At 35.9% G+C, this 11,525-nt stretch overlaps 1 long non-coding RNA gene across 1 annotated transcript; it reads left to right on the forward strand.

The window, feature by feature from the left end:
- Nucleotides 1–3,295: 3,295 nt before the first annotated feature.
- LOC125697585 (uncharacterized) lies at nt 3,296–11,238 on the forward strand. Its single transcript, XR_007378860.1, has 3 exons — nt 3,296–3,495; nt 5,242–5,345; nt 10,846–11,238. It is a non-coding gene; the product is annotated as an uncharacterized LOC125697585 (long non-coding RNA).
- Nucleotides 11,239–11,525: the final 287 nt, after the last annotated feature.

Consider the following 11,525-nt stretch of genomic DNA (forward strand, 5'->3'; position numbering starts at 1 on the left):
TCCTCTTAGTTCTTCAAATTACACGTAGTCAGCCTTATAGTTTTATTTCTAGTCAGTAGCACTACAATCAACATAGTTTTGTCTTTTTTTCCCTTGTCCTTAGCAGAATTTCACTATTTATTGTGTTACCACATCTGAAGAAGCCTCTGTGCGTTTTCTCCTGTCTGACTGAAGATCCTGTTTTCAGTTTGATTAGAAAAAAATGATAAGTGTAGGAAAAGGGAGGGTTTTTTTTTGTTTTGTTTTGTTTTTTTTTTTTCAGGGCAAAAAAAGAAGAGTCTGATGAAATAGTCCAGTAGTTTAATTTTCTTTAAGTGAAGGCCAGGTGACAAATAATTTTTATTTGTAGCAGTATACTGTTACTTTATGCCTCTCAGTCAAGTTTGTAGAACTGCAGGACTAGTGATATCAGAAACACTAAAAAGTGAAAACTCTCATGGTTGACATGCAGCTAATATATTCTGAAGGAGTTACTAACTGTAAAGAAAACTCATTATGCAGTGCCACTATTATTACATCAATGCTTTTAGTAAAAAAGTATATTGTCAGCATTTTTTTGGGTCCAAACTAGGTAGCTAAACGAATAGTGTGAAATAATTACAATCTTTTCCACTTGTTTCATTAAGGCAGTTAAGATATTTAACATCAAGCATGCACGTGATGTTGAATTCAATTCTCTCCCAAGTCAGTAGGAACTGTTGATACACTTCAGTTTCTTTAACAAGGGCCATATCTTTAGATTCTCAGAAATAGATTTAAGTATATGCAATCGGGCATCTAGACCTTGGGACACCAGACCTATGCCGATGTTTGCTTATCATCATGGATTTATTTCTGTTAATAATACATGCTGAAAATAATCTTTTTCAGATTGTCATATAATTTTAAATTGTCCTTCTTGGATTATCTGTTGTGAAGCACAGGTGAGAATGGTGACATTGATTCAGTCCACGTTACTGGACATACATGCAAGTGTTTGGTGGCACAAAGGCTCTGAAATTGGACAGATATAAAAGTGGACTGTTGATCAATAGTCTTATTAAATGTGCAGCTTTTGTGATGATTCTTCTCAGTTCCTTAATGTCTCAGTGTGGAGCTTAGTTACCTGAGCCAAGGAAAAATAATTAATCAATTTCCATTTTCTTTGGTGGTTTCAATTTCCTTTGCAGTAAGCTTCCTGCTCTGTTTTGTTATTAAGAAGTAAACAGATCTTTTCTCTTTTCTCTTCAGAAATTATGGATTATTGCCTACTTTGAATTACTTCAGAGTCATGCACTCTCTGAAATACAACTGCTGGAACTGGCACTTCTGGCTTTGATTTACTGAGCCTCCAACCTGCACAGAGAAATCGGTGGTCCTTTTTTAAACTTGTCCATTGTTTGTTGCTCAGCCCTGGCGCTGTTCCCAAACTGCAGGCTGCACTCTCATTGTACGGATAAGTTTTCAAGAGGTGTTAAAAGTCATTTGAGGCACTCTTCCTCCTTCTATTGAACTATGGTGGCCATGTTAGGTATCCTAAACATTTTTTTAAAAATAAATTTATTCCAGTACTAATTTCTGTAACGTTGTTTTCCATCCTTGAGGTTTAAGTACATTTCAGAACCTAGGGTTTAATTTGTAGTTCAGAGGCTGACTCTGTAACCGCTGCTCAGCAATAGCTTAAACTCTGTTGTGTTATCAGCACTATTTTGGTCACAAATCCAAAATAGAGCACCATAAAACTGAATAAAATTAACTCTATTCCAGCCCAAACCAGTGTGTTCTGTGGAAAAAAATGCTTCTTCCTTCATTGATAACATGCTCTTTGCCTTTTGCAGCACACATCTATTTTCATGTCTTCTGTTTTAAAGTCTATATTTCAGAGATGATTCTGCATATTGTGACTTTCAGGATTACTTTTTATTTCTTGTTTCAACATTTTTTCCTTTCAATTAAGTATTACTTCTTCAGTATTCTCATGAATATTTAAATGCCTGTGGAGACATTTGCTAATGTGAACATAGCAGTCTTCAAAAGGTGTCCAAGCATATAAATGTCTCACTTTTCCTGTCTTCTAATAATTCTGTGTGTGCAGCTGTGCAACCTTCACACTGCTGACCTGTTCCACTTTGTTCGTGACAAGGATTCTATCAGAGTGACAATATTTAGTCCCGCAGATAATTAGTTTTAAATCTTTCTGGGCAAACAATGAATTCTTCAAGATGACAAAAAGATTTAGATCTTAAAAATAGGAGGTTTAGGAACATAAAAACAAGAGTGAAAAGAATCATGACAGTGAAATTATAATATTATTGAGAAGTATTTGAACTCGTTTCTAACAAAATTACCTTTCTGAATGCAAGAACAGAAATCAATTCAGTATGATCGGAACACAAAGAAAAACTAAGTAACATAAACAATCTTTCAAATAATTGTTTTCATTTCAGAATGGAGTAGTGCACACTCTAGAACCTCACTAACTACCAGAAGCCGTTCATAAAGAACTGTAGCAAAGCAAATTTTCTGCCTGTGGCAGTTTGGCAAAAGCTTCTCAAATGTAACGGCTCTGGACCTGTTTACATGGCTTCTTTTGTCCATTACAAAGTATTTGCAGTAAGACTGATGCAGTACGTCCATCCTGGATGGTGTGAAACAAACTTTAGCTCCGGGATTTAATGTGAGCACGCAGCGCCAACACTGATGACCAGATTGTAGCATTGCTCCAGCAAGTGCTGTGGTGGGCTTATTTTCTTTTTGCTTTTCTTATTAAATACACCGATAGTGAGCAGGTTTGTCCTTCAGCTGTCTTCTTTAGAAGCAGAGGGTGCTTTGATTATTTTATTTGTTGCAAAAACTTAAGAGATCATTGCAAGTATAGTTTGGGTAAGTGTTCATTGGCCTTTGTTGTGCAGCTTTTGCTTATCTGTGGCTGCTAGAAGCCCCATATCTGTTCCAATAAGTAGCTCTAGAAACTTCTTACTCTGCATTTTTTTTTTAATTGTAGTTTTTAACTTGCTTAGTTACTGAAGTTTTTCTTTTTTTTCTTTTTTTTCCTTTTTTGAGATAAATGAAATAATCTCTTTTAATTATGCATCCAGATGTTTAACTTTGAACTGGAACAAGAATGCATTGCAGTATTTCTTTAGGTTTGCCCCTCCCCAGGCAGGTCAGGGCACAGCAATTAGTGCTGCCCAACGAGGGGCACCTGTGGCATAAGGCGCACCTGGCAGCAGAGCTGCACCCCCAGTAGAAGGTCAGAAGAAAGGCACTTCAAAAGAGGCAGCTGCTTAGAAAGTGTAGGTGGGGAGATGTTCGACAAAGTATAACAGAATGTCTTTTTTGGGGGGTGATAGAGCTGTTTTGTTTAGGTTGAAAGAATTACTGTTTAGAATATTGATTTAATTTTCTTAAAAAAAAAAAAAAAAAAAAAAGTGATTGTGATGAGTGTAAGAGAACTGGTGCCAGCTTTAATGATCTGGAAGTGCCTGGGAGAGGAAGACTTGTGTTTTCTACATGGTAAGGTAGCTCATATATATATATATATATATATATTTTTTTTTTTTTAATAAATACTTCATTTGTGTGTAGTGTTTGTGAAGTGATTGTGTTCATTTCCATGTTTTGCTGTTGCTATAGCATGTGAGAAATAAGAGCCATTTTTCACTCTATTAGCTTCAAGAAGTGGAAATAAAAGCAAGGTCCCTGAATAGGAGCTGTCTGATTCTGACTCCCTTTCCGAAATGTTCTGTTACAGACTTGATTTTGTACTTCATAAATCATGTAGTTGATTTATGAATCAATGGCATCAGTTAGAAAATTACTGGATAATATATGTTTTGTGCATGTCTAGGAGTTAATTATCTGGCCAATAAATTACTGCCTTGATTTATATTCAGTTTTATATTTAAAAATAATAAAAAAAAATTACGTGTTGTTGGTGCTAAAAATCCATGGTTTATAATTCAGCATATGATAAATGGGGGCACATAAAAAGATGAAACCATTGCATGTAAGTCAATCTCTGTCATCATGTATTTGTTCAGTACTATGCAGAAACGGTAGGCAGTTACTAATTCAGTGAAAATGTTATGCTGAAGATGGAACAAAAAAGGTGGCTTTTGTAAGCAGATACGTTTTTCAGTGTTCACTGAACTGGCTGGGGCAGCCACAGTCTATTGTAACTAATTTGTCAGTCTTCCCTGGCTCTTGTTTGCCCAAACTTTTTCTATAGTTATCCTGGATCTGCATTAACTTGTAGGATTTGTCTCCATTCTTTTCCTGATAAGTTTATACCTTGCAATGCCCTATTAATGCCATCATACTTCTTTCTCTTTCTTCTTAACTCCCAAATAACAGATTTTGTATTAAAATATTTAGTGCTCTTGTGCCCAGGACTCTGGCAGCAGCACATGGCTTCCCAAGTCCCTGGTGTACAGTGCATGCCTAGCTCCATTACACTCAATAGATTCAAATGACAATGTGTAAACTGTAACTGTCACTAGGAAACTTGAAAACATATTGGTTAGTGCCATGGTGACATAGCAGCAGCACAGTACTGACAAGAAGAAAAGAAATCCTTACAAAAAGGGTTGGAATATGAAACATTTCACCAGTCAGGACATGAATAGCCTGGAGTCCAACCATCATGGAGTTTCTGTAGGAGGCACCTGAACTTCTAGCCTTAGCTGTGCAGTTTCAGGCACAGGTGAGGTAGCTGAGGGTAATTAGAATTACTTTCATCTGGAAAGTTGCCACACTTCTGAATTAGAATAGCTGTTTGTGCTTGTAGCTTGTACTAAATTGGAAAGAATATGTGTGAGTTTAACGAGCTTTGACAAATTTTGCTTTCATCTGTGCAGACTTCATTTTGATTTTAAGTATTTCATTTGATAATTCATAAGACAGTAATTTATTGGAATTGATAGAAACTGATCTAAAGCATTTACTGATTGTTGTTAGAGCTTGTAATTAAAATTCAAGATTTTTGAGGGTTTTAAGGTAGTCATCTGTACTCAGTGGTGAAGGATGTTGGGTACCATATCTGCAGATGTTGATATAACCCAGTTTTACTTACAGACTGGTCATTCTCTAAAAGTGCTATTACATGCAGAGTTAGCCAAGGTGAATATCTTCGAATATATCCTGAATTATAGGCAGCTGAAGTCAGTGAGAAGAGTCCAGTTCTGGAGAGACAAGCATTGAAGGTATGTCTGAATATGCCAACTGTAAGTAACTTTTTTTCTTCTTAAATACCTTTTTTAGCTGGTTCTCATGGAGGTACCCAACTAAAAATATCAATCTTCTGGACGAAGCCCACAATTCCTGTATGAACTCCAGAGGAAAAAAAACGTGCTCTTGAAGAACAGGTATGTAAAGACATCAAAATCAATATTTATAGAACTGTGACTGGCTAAATATTAGAAAAACTCAGAAAATGTTCATCCAAGTACAAAACTTACAAAATTGGATTGGAAATGACATTATTTTTATGCTGAAATTGTGTATCTGATGCTATACACTGTATTCTGTAATGTTATCTTCAGCACACTTCCAGGGATATGATGAACTGCACAAGTTTATTTCAAAATAGTGCTTCAGTGAAGAAGGTGGCATCAATATATCGTGTTAGAAAAGCTAGTTAATTTTAGTGTTACTGGAAGTGCAGTTGATCTCTTAAGATTATAATTGCATATGGAATCCCAGAAGAAAGTTTTACAGGAGTTAGTGTTAGGAAGTGTATACATTATTCTATTCCAGAGGGTCTTCACAATGATTTTGACAGATACAAATACTTGTTCAAGATGGGTTTCACTTCAAACATGCTTCCAATTACCAGTAGCCTTTTAAATAATACAGAATAGTCGCTATGCTAGGGCTTCTATATAATACTGCCATTCAATGTATTTCTCTCTACTGTGTTGATGAAATAATGTTTGTGAGAACTCTTACGAGGTAAGTGAATTCTGTAGATATAATTTGAACCGTCTGTGTGTGTCAACACCACACTGAGGCACATTTTAGGCTTTTTGGGTGACTTCTAAGTGGACAAGTGTCTGCAGTTCAGTATTTGCAGTAATTAAAAACAAGGAAAGCCTCATGGAAGAGAAATTACTTTTTCTTTCCTCTGCTGTAACATTCAGTAACGTTCCTCTGCAACGTCGTGTCCTTGCATTGCACAGCGAGGAAATGCGATCCGTCCCTTCCAAAATGAGGCTTGCAAGGAATTGCAGTTAACTTTTGTTTAAGTTAAACTTTGCTTGTAATGATAAACTATTACATGCTCTGTTGGCTTAGAAAATGGCATTTTACTTGGAGATGAGTTACTTTTAGAATTATTTTAATAATTGTATACTTGTACATCCAAATCAATTTCTGATTGGAATAATCCCTTGCTTTTGAAATGAAGTTGCCTTGTATAAACATGTTTAGTGCTGATTGAATTTTATTTTCCCATTTAACAAATACTGTTCAGTCATAGTGTTCTATCACTTAATTAACATGTCTTTAATTCGGATTGTGTACATGTCAATCAAATTCAAAGGAGAAATACAGCAAAGAGTCTGCCTGGCAAACAAAATACTTAAATGAAGTGAAAGTAAATTGAAAAATGAAGCATTTTTATCAACAGTAGACAGGAGCTCTTCTTATCGTTCCTCTTCCTGTGTGTTTCAGTTGAGTATTTTAAGAACTCATGTTTGTTGTTTCTTAAATATTATAGGAGCTTTTTAATACTTGATTCTTCAGTCAGTCTTTCTGATATTATGTTCATAATTCAGCATCCTCTGCTCTCTCTGATTTCTGTAATGGTAGGCCTGTAGTAATCTGTATATTGGAAAGTGAGGTAATTCTGAATATCCAGGGATGAGATTTCTTCTTCAATGTTATTATATGATGTAATTGTATTAACTTGTGTATGCATCGTGGGTGGGAAGAGAATTGTCCCAGAAAGCTTTTCCCATCAATCCTGATAAATTACTTAGAGTTTTTAAGTTTTCATCAGACTCTTCTAAATCTTATTTTGCATTTTGCGTCTCAGTTAAATTTGCTATTTCATCTAATTAATTTTTTCTGCTCTTCTCCTGGACATACATTAAGGGTGTACTGACAATACAAATATTGTATCGTTTCAGAGACAAACCCAAAACCAATCAAGAAATAAGTCTTTATACGGATGAATTTGAATTCTTTTTAATATGCTAACGTGAGTTAATAAACAAGCGATTGGATTATGGCAATCTTTTTGTTTAGACTGAAACTTTTACTCCACAAATAGTTTGATAGAAGTAAGCAAAACATATTGTTGTGAAGGATTTACAAAGCAAGATAAATTCAAAGATCTAACTGCTAAATTAATTTTCATTTTAAATTATTTTAAAGCCTTTGAAAATTGCCTCATTGTGTTATCATGTGGCCTATGCTAAATTAAAGGAAATATCTCAATATAGCAATACAAAACTGTCTCATTTTATTTTTTGTAAACACAATGCTGTATTTTAATTTGAAAATTTTGCAGAGGAATCTGTTATTTATCTCTGTCAGACTTGCCTACTGCCAGTGTATACTGTTTGTTCATTTATTTTACCTCTTGAGTGTTTATTATGAATAACGTGAACTGAAGAGACACCAGGAGATCTGTGGAGATAATTGTAATACCTCAGAGTGTGAATGAAGTTGTTGAATGACTGGCATTCTCAGTTGTTGTGACCTCTTTTCTTTCAGTATCACTGTTATGTTTGCAAAACTGCAGCAGAGGCATTACAGAGTAAATTAGAATATTTCATAAAGTGCTGCACACAGCTTTTATAATGTCATTGGCAAAAACCTATTCCATTTATAGTGCATACAGTTTAATATCCCATGTCATCTTAGCAAGGCGTTACAGGCTACTGTCCTGCTATTGCAGCTTTCCTGTTGTGTGGCAGCTCTCAGGCTCTCTCTGCATTGTGCATGGAAAGCATAGACACTGCTGTAGTGTCACCATATGCATGAACTTCCTGGGTACTTCTGCGTGGGCTTTACCTGTGTATTATGTTTTAAGAAGAATTCAGGTTCAGGATTGTTCTTAACTCTATCTCACCTTAACTGTAAGTCTCTTAGGCTGGATTGCCTGCTACTGCAAGCACTTCTCTTTTTTTACTGCAATGTTATGACCTTTGATTATTTTTTATACACAAAATGCTCAGAACAGGTCTGCAATGAAAATACAATAATCAGTGTTACGAGTATTTGAACTACTGTATTGTTTTACCTTTTGATATTTAGAAATTCCAACCAGTACTTAGAACAGTTTATGTAATAGAGTCTAAGCTGGAGCCTAAACAATCACAAAAAAAAAAGGGGGGAATGTTTCTGTATGTTGGAAAGTTAATTTCTACAATATTTGGTTTATAAGTGTGTCAACCATAAATGGTCTGTTGTAGACTGCCGAACTAGAGCAAATGAAATGGATTATCTTCCTATAGGAAAAGCCCATGAAATTTAAATAGGTGATAAGCGACGATCTGGATCAGTTGGGAATGGTGTTTGAGATGCTGCTTCTTCTATGAAGGTGTTCTTTTGTTCTTTATAACTTGCAATGAAGCCATTACCCAAATGGTGCACAAGGTATCAAAAATTAGGGGACTTTGTGCTTTCCCCAGTTCCAGTCAACTCAGTCATTTCTTTCTTTGCAGTTTGTTACCTGGCAAAGCATACTAACGTATTACAAAAATTAATTGTAGTTCTTTTGAGTGACTAAGTGTTCTAAAGAAGGGGAGAACTGGAAATCTCACAAAGAATTTTTCTTGGAAAATAAAATTAGACGTTGGGTGTTATGAGGGAAAAGCCTGAAGTTAGGTCTCTGAAAAAACATGCAATTTAGTTCTAGGCTGAAAGTGCTTCAGTCACATAAAGAGCCAAGATTTAAAGAGACTGCTGTGATGAGAGCTGGCATTTTATTAGAATGCTGTTTGACCTTGTGAATTTGAGCTGTGATATTGAAAATGAACAGGGATACTTGACTGAAGAATCTCACTCTCAAATATGGTATTCTTGGATCTATGTTGTATCAAAATAATACTTCTGCAACAAAGGAGTATTGGTTGAGCATGAATATATGTTGTATCCAAATATCCTAAGATGAGGGATTTTTCTTTTGAATTGGTGAAGAAACATTTTGAGAAAAAATAACTCATTACCACGTATCAATTCATGGCTTTCCCAATAACCAGAAGTTAAAAATCATACTGACTTCTGTAAGTGAATGAGAGCTGTAATGTTCCATCATCATAGAACAGCATGAATGCATATGCAGCCTAATAAACGCTTCAGCCCTTCTGTTTTTAGAGTAGCAGATAATATTAATGAAGTCATATTGAATTCAAGAAAATATCTTCAGTGTTTCCATGATTCTTCATTTTAATATTCAGTAACTCTGCCTCTCAAGTAACATAAAGATTGGAACAGAAATCTAGGAAAGCGTATTTACTTCTGTGTTTCCCAGTTTACTTCAAAATTCAGTGTATTACCACCTCGGAACTGCAAGAACGGGGATGTTTGATGATGGCATTTTACTTTGTTTTTATTCTTTGTTTTTATTCTGTGGTGTCTTTCATTACATTCAGGGGTTTAATATATTCAATCAGAGTCAATGCACTACTTTTCTCTGCCACTGAACCTAGCTTTGAGAATTACATTCTAAATAACACCTAATGCTAATTAGATGATTTATATAAGCTTTCAGAGTCCTTCAACAAGATAATTAAGTATATCACAGGCTGAAACTAGGTAATGAGCTTACTTCAGTGAAACTGGAAAAAGATAAAATTGAGTATATATTTAGAACCTGATAAACAACGATCTAGCAATTATTAGGGAAGATGAAATTGCTGTTGGGATATGAGGAATTGTATTTGCACTTCTGATGCAGCCTAGAACTGAAGTTCTGTTCGTGTAAGAAATGCATTAGATCCTCAGTGTATGCATTTTTGGAGCATGTTAGTTTAAAAACAATGTGATATGAACGTGTATAGCAAATAGGCATTCTGTATTTATAACACTAAGAATGAAACAATAAAAACAAGTCAGGTTAATAATTTGCACATTATAAAGTTCTGGACCTGTTGCACATTTTGAGAACTTCTACTCAGCACAGCACCATTTTGGCAGAGCTAGTCACACTTGCAAACAAGATGGCCTCAGTAATAAAAGCAAAATTCCTGCATTGTGAGGGTATTCTGATAGGGTATTGGGCTGATATTACCTGCTTTTCTGTATTGTGCTATATAGACCTATATTACATCTGGATTCATATTCAAAGATGAAACTGTATTTAAGAAATGGTAGATGTGATAACCTTTGTTCCACTCGATTACATATAACAGAACAAATACAGATGTTGTTAGGCTTGAATTTATGAAGTGTAACACTATTTATGACTCTTGGTGGCAAGACAGATAATGCAGCAAAGAAGAGATGATGTTCTTCCCATCCTCTTATGAGGGTAAAAGGTTTAAAAGGTTCTGTCAGGTCCAGAAGATAAAGCCATAAAAAGCTGTGCTAATGAACACATAAGAATCCCTTAAGTCTCTGCCACCTTCTCTCAAATCTGCGATCAAAAACTGGAAAGGTCTAGGCAGTCCAGCACAATTTGATCTTGTGCTTGCCTGGTACCCTGTGAGGCCACTATCAAGCAAGAATAACTTGCTCATAATATTTTAATGCTTCCAAATGCCAATATGAAGTAGATGCATTGTTATTCTTGTCAAATGGAGGGGAAAAAAAAAAAAAAAAAAAAGCATCATAGCTCTTATTTCATAGAATTGAAGAATAACCTGTGTTAGAAGGGCCCTGTGAGGATGACTGAGTCCAACTCCTGGCTCCACACAGGACCTCTCATAAATCAGACCATGCGTCTGAGAGCATTGCCCAGACACTGCTTGAACTCTGGAAGATCAGTGCTATGACTGTTGCCCTGAGAAGCCTGTTACAGCGCTTGACCACCCTCTCAATGAAGAACCTTTTTCTGATATCCAGCCTGAATCTACCCTGTTGTAGCTCCAAGCTGTTCCCTTGGGTTCTGTTGCTGTCATCGAAAAGAGATCATGCCTCTTCCCTGCACCTCCCTCATAAGGAAGCTGTAGCTGCTGTGAAGTATCCTCTCAGTCTCCCCTTTAGACTGAATAAACCAAGAGACACTTTGGCTATTCCTTAGTTGTCTTCCCCTCAACACCCTTCACCATCTTTATTGTCCCCCTTTTGACACTCAGTAGTAGCTTTATGTCCTTTTTGTACAGTGGCACTCATAACTGCACAGCTCTTCTTGTGAAGACATGAGGGAGTACTGGCCCTAAAATGGAATCCTGGAGAACTCTGCTATGATTGGCTGCCAGCCTGATGTAACCTCAGTTTGATAACCCTCTGGGCAAGACCCACCAGCCAATTGCTCACCCATCACATTGTGTCTTTGCCCAGAACAGTATTCTGAGAAACAGTAGTAAAAATAACATCAACTGGCTTCCCTTGGTCAGCTAGATGAGTGATTTTTGTCTTAATAGGAAATGAAATTA

The sequence above is a fragment of the Lagopus muta genome, chromosome 9, assembly GCF_023343835.1.
Source record: "Lagopus muta isolate bLagMut1 chromosome 9, bLagMut1 primary, whole genome shotgun sequence".
In the NCBI taxonomy this organism is placed as follows: domain Eukaryota; kingdom Metazoa; phylum Chordata; class Aves; order Galliformes; family Phasianidae; genus Lagopus; species Lagopus muta.